At 38.8% G+C, this 8,208-nt stretch overlaps 1 pseudogene; it reads right to left on the bottom strand.

Moving 5' to 3' along the window:
• Positions 1–7,848: 7,848 nt before the first annotated feature.
• On the bottom strand, positions 7,849–7,948 carry LOC113362443 (annotated as a pseudogene).
• Between the last annotated feature and the right edge of the window lie 260 nt (positions 7,949–8,208).

Below are 8,208 nucleotides of genomic sequence, written 5' to 3'. Positions count from 1 at the left end.
TCAACAGGACACGAACTCTCTGTTTAGGGTTCAAATATTTTTGAGATATTTGTGGAAGACTTCTACGCGTGGAAAAAATATATCCTCTGGAATTATTATACGCTCAATTGGAGATATTTTAGGAAGGTTTGGACTGCTGAATATTGCGTAAGAGAGTTTGGCAGAGAAATAAACACGGAACTTGCTGAGGAGATAAACGAAAATATTGGGGAAGATTTAATCGACTTATTGTGTATATAAAGGCTGTTTAAAGTCTTAGGAAGGGTTATCAAGAGTTAGGGGTCGATTGGGAGGCCAGAGAGGCGCAGGAGGAGTTGCAGGAATTGTACCTGCTGCTGCTGCTGCCATTAACAAAGCTCGAAGAACACCAGCATAGACAGTCGTTTATCAACAGTGTCAACGACTAGCGTCCGAGGGTCTTAAAACAGCAGCGTCAACAGCAGCCGTGAGGTATCGTTTTTACAGCAGTGGTATTCTATCGTTCTTCTCTGGACGCTTAAAGAGGGTCGTAGTTTCACTGTATTATATTTTTCACTCTTTTAATCATATTTTGAGCATCAAGTATGTATTTTAAGAAATGATTATTATGAGTAGCTAAACCCCAATACTGGGATGATGGAGGAAGCTGTTTTTCAGCCATGTGGTTATTTAAATAATTCTTAATTCACTTTTTGCACCGATTTTAATTGATTTATGATTTCAATTAATTACTTGTGATTTTGTTTGATGGAACATGCTTAGTCCTAGGGATTCTTGATGTTCCATGCTTATCAATACAAGTAATATTTTATGGAATCTAATTTTGCAAAGATAGAGTTAATACTTGTTTTATTTTGAGCTATAATCGCCTAGAATTATTTTCTGAGCCACTTGAATATGAAACACATTGGAATCCTGAGTCCTGGTTCCTCTTGATCTTGTGACATATTTTCTGTATATACCTTAATTTTTAAATCTTTACAAGTCCGAGCAACGAATCCGTATTTACCGCAATCGAATTACTACAACAAAATGGCGCCGCCGACGCGGACTTGTATATAGATTTGTTTTTAGGTTTAATTTTTTTATTTATTTATTATTATTTGTTCCTTTTTACGTTTCTTTTTGTGTCTTTGATTTACAGGTTCGAAGTGGAATACTAAGGACTTGGGAACAAAAAGCTTAAAGCTAAAAGCTAAAAGCTAAAAGAGAAGAGAAAAAAGACATAATTTTTTTTTATGATTTAATTTTATTTTTATTATTATTTTTATTTATTTTTGTATATAGCTTTTATATATTTTTTTTTAGAATTTGTAAATAGGCTTTATTTTTCATAATTTTTGTAATTTTTGGACTTTTTATTTGGACTTTATTCTGGACTTTGGACATTATTTTTAAAAACCCTACGGAAGGGTTATAAATTAAAAAAAAATTTAAATACAAACTGTTTGCAGGGAAGGACGACGATTACTATATCGTCTCGGCCCCTCGGGTTCGCACACGGCATAGGAGTCGTGGCCCGAGTCGACAACAACGGTTCATCGCCCGTCTGGTACGGGAGGTAAGTCCAATCGAAACACCCGCGAATCTCCTGCAAGCGGGTTACTGTCTGCCTTAAGGTGATAATTGTTTGAGGACGAACCGGACTGTTTTTAATTTCCTAGTAAAGGGCAAGGCCTGGCCAAATCAAGATAAGGACTCGGATTTCATCACCGTTTCCTTCTTGCCCGCCTTAGGAAAACGAAACCAAACGCGAACCTAAGCCTAAAATTTTGAATAGAACGAGACCAATAGGGTAACGAGCTTAATAGGAAACTCGTTCGAAAAATATTGGTTGCTCTTTAAGCACATTTCAAAGTTCATGATGGTTTCTGTGAGTTGAATGCGTGACTGCGCCGCCTTGTGATAGCGGTGAGGCCTTGGGTATCAAAGCTCCACTGAGCTTCCCTCGCCTCGATTCAACTTACATTAGCTCGGATTGATTCCAGAGGGGTGTGCTCAAATTATAACGAAATTGACTTCACAGCCGGGAGATTAATCTTCCACTGTGGTCGCCAATTGTTTATGGGTGAAAACTATTCTTGCGGAATTTGGTAATTTGGGGTGTGTGGATGAGGAATGAATCTAAACCCTAAACAAATGCACTGCACGAGAGTGCTTTGTGATTCGAGAAATCAATCCGTACAATTCTGGCCTAAACCAAGAAATGGCCGTTCCAGACTTGCTTCGGTCACAAAGTGAAGGAGATGGGGTTGATCTTAGGGAGGGAAGCGAAGAAGGTGTTGAGATTGTGAAGGTGTTGGCTATGTATGACTTGTATCATAAAGTTGAACTGGCTTACATAATGAAAGCTATCAGTTCTGGTGTTGGAATACGATTGTATCAACACTTGGTTTATGTTGTCTTGTCTTGTTTGAAAATAGAGAGGAGAACCTATTTATAAAAGTCATTGAGCCTAACCCACGTCTCTCATGGGAAGTGGAGAAAGTGGAGTGATGGAGTAGTGGAGTTGAGTGTGTTAGTGTTACACGATTAGTATTGCCCACTTCTCCCATCATCACTAACCGTCCATGACTTCCTGACACGTTATTGTGATGGCGCGTTGTGCGCTGCACGCTGTGAACCTCCAGACCAATACCTCAGTATGTATCCCCCAGTTTGTGACATGATTGATGTCTCGAATGTGCGTATCGTGGTACCTAAAAAAGGTATCATGTAATGCTAGGTTAAATAACTAAGTTATTTGGGAATTTGATAATTGTAAAATATCACGTGAATTCTATGCATGTAATGCATCGAATATATTCAGCATGTATGAAGCATCGCTGTTGAGCGTCTTAAAATAACATCATGTCCAGCCTACTTCATGTGATGGTTTGGAGGCTGCGCAAGCAAGTCCTCTCTTGGCTGACCATATGGTGTGGTAGAGTGGCGGATGGTAATCACCACGACACCTCATTAACCAACTAACTCCTGACCAGGGCTGTATAACCAAGCAGGTGAAGTTGAACGGACGAGATGATCTTTGAGACACTCATCTGCGACCGTAATGGAATTAGGTTTTATGAAGAGGTGCTCAAACATCACTCTTCATCTTGGTCGAATCCAAGCATGGGACACGATTTTGGCAAGGCCGATTGGGCATGCGTGTAGACGGCATGTCGGTGTACATGCCCATACCTCATTATCTCGTTAAAGTGTAATCTAGATCGCTCAATTTGTCCGTCAAAGAGGAGCGGCTTGGATTGATCTGCGACAGAGATTTTGTGCCGCAAAGGCCGCGCGTCATGCGAACTTTGGGCGCGTGTTTCGAAGCGACCAAGCCTGGTCGGTCTTGGCCGATTAGTCTGGTGTGCAGACGACGGGCTGATGTACACGCCTGTATTTCATTGAACATATAAACGTGATCTAATCCACTCAATTTATCCGGCAAAGTCGAGTGGTGAATATTCCAATACCTGCCTGAGGGTTATGGATTCGATCTGAGCCATCCAATCATGCTGGTGAAGTTGGATGGTCGTGATCGTTTCTGAGACTGATATGGACAGTCCAGATGCTCAATCGGGCTAGTATAACACTCCGAGAGTTATATCCTGTATGGGTATTTCGTACATGCTTCATTATTAATGCTTGGAGATTCGTGTTGCTCTGCTGAGAGCAACACTCAGTCGTCATGCCGCACCAGTGATAAAAGTGGAGCAGTACAGGAAATACAAGGCTGGTCATACATTAATAATGTTATAAATTCACAAGGTATATGGGATTGTTGCTACATGCTCCATTTTAGGTGAATTAGTAAAGTGGAGAAGTATTCATCACTTATCAGTGGCTCTATCCTTTGCAGGATGTCAGCGCATAATTATGGCTTTTATAATTTTAGCCCTGAATTAAAATCCACCATCAACACTTGTGATGCCCAAACAAGAACATCATGAAGTTTCTCATTCCTTATACAGAAACGACATCTTCTTTCTAGGTGACCTTTATTTCCGCAATAGTGACAAACATAAGGAATGTTCATACCTCGGTCCGTGTGTGCTGACTTTGGAGGTTGATATACTTTGCTCTTTCGAACCTTAACTGCCGGTGAAGGTATTTCACTTTTTCCATCAGTGGAAACCTTTTGTTGAGAAGCATCACTAGCCTTGACAAATTTTACCTCTTTGCTAGTACTTGGAGCATCTATTCCCTTATATCCCAATCGTCGTGTATCACGATGATTTTTAATAGCTCCTAGCATAATGGTTAATTTGCTTGAACTAGAATTGAACTTTTTCAAGTCATCTTCCAACATCTTGATTTTATCAAGAGCAGCAGTTAAATCATCCTCAAGGCGTTTTTCTCGAGCGAGATAAGCACTTTCTCGGTCGTCAAAACTTGTTTGCTGGGAGTTAATCCTTGCTTCAGATTATGCAAGTTTCTCTTCCAACAAAAAATACTTTTGATGGAGATTATCACATTCAAATGACTTTACATGTAGGTTTTCCTCAGAATCCTTGAGAATTGATTCATTAGAACGATTCGAAACATAAACACCTGCGTAGCATCTTCTCAATTTCTTGTTTTGTCGACAGAGAGGAGTCAGAAGAGGAGTGACATGAGAAGTTGTCATCTTCTTCTTTTCTAACGAATTCAAAACCTTCATATACTCAGAGACTTCCTCATAATATCTCTATCAATATCTGAATCACCTTCATTGATAGACGCATTTATGTGTCTATTTTCATCTCTTTTGTGTATTTTGTTAGTACTCGTTTTCGTCCTTATTATGGTGTTTTGTGTGTTTGTAGGTATTTTTTTGGAAATAAATAATTTTGGAAAAATCGGCTCGAAAAATTATGTGGAGCATCCCCGGAGGACATTTGTTATTCAGACTCTCTGCTTTGGATAAGGGGCACCCACTTTATAAGGGGTGACCACTTGCTATTCGCACCCCTGAACTGGATAGGGGGAGGTCATCTTCTTTGTTTGAGTTTGGTTTTGGAGGGAATACTTAATGCAGACGCTGTTGATTTTGGGTCGGATTGTTGGAGGGATTTCAGCGAGATTCAATCGCTAGAAACGGTTGGGCTGGGCCTGAATACACTAGACAGGGTATATGCAAGCGATTTGATCGAGTAACTTGGGCCAGAAATCCGAGTTTGGAAGTAAACAGGGGATCGAGATATTTTAGAAGATTATGTTAATTACGGAAGCTGTGTGAAGATTGAGAGAAGATATTTGGGAAGATATTCTCTCATGATATTATACGAACAATTTAAGACAATCCAGAGATGCGTAGAAGAGTTAAACATGGAAGAAAATCCCATATCCTGCATGAAATACAAAGAAAATATTCCCGACGTTAATGGAGATTTCTGGGAGTTATTGTGAAGATTTGAAGGCATTAAACAGTATATAAAGGCTCTTTGGTTCAGCTAGCGAAGTGGGAGAGAGAATTGGGAGAGGTTTAGAGCACTACAGAGCAAGAAAATTGAAGTTGCAGAGATTCTGGTTCTGCTGCTGCTGCTGCTCGAGGAGGAAGAAGAAGAGGAAGAACAGACTACCAAAGGCAGTCGTTTACCAACAAAGACAACGACTGTCGTTCGTGGGTCATAGTTTTTCAACGACAACAACACTTTATCTCTATCGTTGATTCTGGACGCCTTCTGTGGGTCGCAGAATCCTGTTTTATATCATTTTCTTGTCTTTCTCTTCATTGTAAAACACTTTTGAGCATCAATGAAATATTTTGAGAGGTTTTCCAACATGATGAGCGGCTAAAATACCCGGTGATTGAGGAAATGGAGGATCTATTCACTCATGGTTGATTGGTAATATTTTTATTTATAATTTCGTTAATTATTTATTTTATTTAATTCACTTGGATAAAAATATAAAAAAAAGGGATAAAATGGTTTTCTTAATTATTTGTGAATCAGTTTGATGTTTTATGCTTAGAATATATTCTTTGATAAATCATGCTTAAGGATTACAACTTAATATCTGGACACCTTTTAAATTAAAAAGTGATTTAATAAGAAAAAGAGCTTAATAATAATTTCTGAAATATTATTTATAACCAATCAACTTGAAGTAATAGTGAATCCTGAGCCTTCATCTTTCTAAAATCTTGACATTACTATTAATTTCCTTCATTTATTTATTTGTTTAAATCTTAAAAAAAAAAGAGAGTTACCTTCACAAGTTCGAAAAGAACCCCTTTTACCACTATCTACAACAACTTTTTGGAAAAACATCAAATTTTTGGCGCCGCCGACGCGGACCTGTGCTTAGGTAGATTTTTTTTTTTAGGTTTATTATTTTTTTCCTTTTTACGTTTCTTTTTGTCTTTGATTTGCAGGTTCGAAGTGGAGTACTAAGGACCATGGAAGGAAAAGCTTAAAGCGAAAGGAGCGAAAGAGGATTTTTTTTTTCTGTTTTATATATCGAAAAGAGAGAAGAAAAAGTGAGATTTTTTTTTTAAGTTATTTTTTTTTTCTTTTGCACTTTACTTTATTTGGACTTTGGACTGGACTCTTGGACTTTTTTTTTTTTAAAAAAAAACCTACGGAAGGGTAGTTAAATACAAAATGTGTGCAGGGAAGGACGGTGATTACAATATCACCTCGGCCGCTCGGGTTCGCACACGGCATAGGAGTCGTGGCCCGAGTCGACGATAACGGTTCATCCCCCGTCTGGTACGGGAGGTAAGTCCAATCGAAACACTCGCGAATCTCCTGTAAGCGAGTTACTGTATTCCTTAAGGTGATCATTGATTGAGGGACGAATTTGGACTGTCTTTATTTTCCCAGTAAAGGGCAAGGCCTGGCCTAAACAAGATAAGGGTTCGGATTTCATCACCGCTCCCTTCTTGCCCGCTTTAGGAGAACAAAACCTCACGCGAACCCAAGCTTTAAAATCTGATTAGAAAGAGACCTATAGGGTATCGATCTTGTTAGGAAAAAATTTCGAAGGATATTGGTTATTCTTTTAGCATACTTCGAAGTTCATGAAAGTTTCTGTGAGTTGAATGCGTGACTGCGCCGCCTTGTACTGCGGTGAGGCCTTGGGTATCAAAGCTCCACTAAGCTTTCCTCGCCTCGATTCAACTTACTTTGACTCGGATTGATTACAGAGGGGTTTGCTTAAATTGTAACGAATTCCCTTTCGAGATATAAAAGCTAGTCTAGAAACAATCTAAGTGAGCCATCATGCTTGTTGTTTGCTAGAAATCTCTAGGTTTGCTGTGGTAAAGTCGAGTCAGCCTGCTGTGTGATTGTTAAAACCTTCCTGTTAGGATTTTTATTTCTTTTTGATTTTTTTTAGTTTATGCCCGATTTGTTAATAGGGCTTGGAAAAGAGATACTCTAGGTCGTCTGATTAGTGATAAACCTAGTAGTTCTTCTTGTGGAGGCGGGGATCTCGAAGACTCTTCTTTAGAGAGCCCCGTTTTTGGAAACTTCAGTTTTGAGAATCTGCGTCTTTGTGAAGAAATTTCTCCTAGTCCTTTGGTAGTGCCAGAAATGGAAACTTTAAAAGCTTTATTGAACCCAACTAGGACCTCTCGTCCGTCTTGTATCAAGTTAGCTGAAACCAAGGAAAATTATGAACTCAAACCTGGGAATTTACAGATGCTCCCAACCTTTTTAGGAAAAGAGAATGAGAACCCCTATTTTCATGTTAGGGAATTTGAGGAAGTATGTAGTACTCTGAAAATTAAAAACCTTAGTGATGATGCACTGAAACTTAGGTTATTCCCCTTTTCCTTAAAAGATAAAGCCAAATCTTGGATGTATAATATGGATTCTGAGTCAATTGAAACCTATGAACAACTTACATCTTCCTTTATACATAAGTTTTTCCCAAGGCACAAAATATCATCTATTAGGACACAAATTTGTACTTTTGCTCAACAAGAGGGAGAATCTTTATATAGGTATTTAGAAAGGTTCAATGACTTAATTTATCAATGTCCTCATCATGGTTTAGAGAAGGTTAGGTTAGTTCAGATCCTCTACGAGGGTTTAGACTATTCAACAACGACCATGGTTGAGTCCTTATGCACAGGTGGGTTTGAGAATAAAACTGTTGATGAGGCGATGACATTTTTGAATGAAATCGCCAATAAGACCCAACAATGGGAAAATAATAGGGAACCCCAAAAAATAATTCTTCTAAGTAGAGGAAATGTCAATAGGGTAGAAGGATCCTATGAGTCAGATGCTAAAATAGCAGCCATAGTCAAAA

The sequence above is a fragment of the Papaver somniferum genome, chromosome 3 (genome assembly GCF_003573695.1).
Source record: "Papaver somniferum cultivar HN1 chromosome 3, ASM357369v1, whole genome shotgun sequence".
Classification (NCBI taxonomy): Eukaryota; Viridiplantae; Streptophyta; class Magnoliopsida; order Ranunculales; family Papaveraceae; genus Papaver; species Papaver somniferum.
The sequence above is the reverse complement of the archived record's forward strand: the minus strand, read 5'-3'. Positions and strand labels throughout refer to the sequence as shown.